General features: G+C 42.7%; 1 non-coding gene across 1 annotated transcript; it reads left to right on the top strand.

Annotated features, from left to right (window-relative positions):
• The first annotated feature begins 814 nt into the window (after nucleotides 1–814).
• On the top strand, nucleotides 815–921 carry LOC120252036. The gene has a single exon (XR_005533589.1). It is a non-coding gene; the product is annotated as a small nucleolar RNA R71 (small nucleolar RNA).
• Nucleotides 922–1,538: the final 617 nt, after the last annotated feature.

The following is a 1,538-nucleotide window of genomic DNA, read 5'->3' on the forward strand; positions in this document are numbered from 1 at the left end:
TGGCATCTCACTCAGAAGCCTACCTTCAACCTCACGACCACTTCTTAAAGTGGTCGCCTTCACTTGGTCTCTAGGGTTGGTCTCTGTATTTCTCGGCAAGCTTCCATGTGGACTTTCAGAAAGTGACTTCGCAGTTTGCCCCAACTGATTTTCAAGGTTATGTAAAGAGGCGGTGTAGTTGCGAAGTGTGGCCTCAACTGATTCAAACCTTGTATTTGCAGATTGCACGAATCTAGTCAAGGCCTTCTCGAAATCATTCATTCGGGTTTCCAAACCTGAAACTCTGTTTTCCACATGCGGGGCTTGTTGTTGTGGTTGGAAACTCGGTGGCCCCATGGCCTTTGGTGGACCCTGATTGCTCCATGAGAAATTGGGATGATTCTTCCAACCCGGATTGTAGGTATTGCTATATGGGTTTCCTTGAGGTATCATGCCATTACCTACAAAATCAACGTTCTCCACCGAAAATACATCACCAATAGAGATCGGGCAATCAGAGGGAGCATGTTCTCGACCACACCCATTGCAATTCGTCACGGCCGCTACTCTGTTTGAAGTTAGAAGATCTAACTTCTTACTCAAATTTTCCACTTGAGCCACCAATGAAGTTACTACATCTATCTCATGGAGACCATCCACCTTTTTCTTCTCCCTAGTATTCTATTGGTAGTTGTTTAACCCCATTTCTTCAATTAACTGACGGGCCTTATCCGGGGTCTTGCTACCTAAGTTACCTTCTGTTGCCGCATCTAAGAGTTTCCTTGTACTCGGGCTCAAACCGTTGAAAAATGTCATAACAATCATCCACTCTGGAAATCCATGTTGCGGACACTTTCTCAGGAGCTCCTTGAACCTTTCCCATGTCTCAAATAGAGACTACAATTCCAACTGAACAAAGGATGAGATCTCATTCCTAAGCTTCGTAGATTTTTTGGGAGGGAAATAACGGCCAAGAAAAGCTTCTACCATCTCCTCCCATGTGGTAATTGATGCTCTAGGTAATGAGTGTAGCCACTGCTTCACTCTCCCCTTTAGAGAAAATGGGAAGGCTCATAACTTGATGGCATCATCCGTCACCCTGTTTAACTTCAGCATATCACACACCTCAAGAAAACTCTCTATATGACTGTTTGGATCCTCATCGGCCAAACCATTGAACTGTGCGGATTGCTATAACATGTGGATGAATGCCGGCTTCAGCTTGAAGTTCTGAGCTGTAATCGGGGGACGCACAATACTCGATTATGTCCCCAACACTGAAGGTTTGGTATAATCGGATAATGTTCACTGTTGCTCATTCTGTTCTGCTATATTTTTAGATTCTTCCACTTCCAAATCAGCTAGATTAGACTGTTCTTGCACATGCTTTTTCCCTTTGATTGTATATGCCCAAGCTTGGTATAATCGGATTATGGTTTTGACTAAAAAAAGAGACATTGCGAAATAAACATAGGATTAGGATTTTTGTTTCAAAAGCTGAAAAAAATAGGAGACATTCCAAATTAGTTCCAAAAATAGAGGACATGAATAAAATATAT

This window comes from Dioscorea cayenensis, chromosome 20 (genome assembly GCF_009730915.1).
Source record: "Dioscorea cayenensis subsp. rotundata cultivar TDr96_F1 chromosome 20, TDr96_F1_v2_PseudoChromosome.rev07_lg8_w22 25.fasta, whole genome shotgun sequence".
NCBI lineage: Eukaryota > Viridiplantae > Streptophyta > Magnoliopsida > Dioscoreales > Dioscoreaceae > Dioscorea > Dioscorea cayenensis.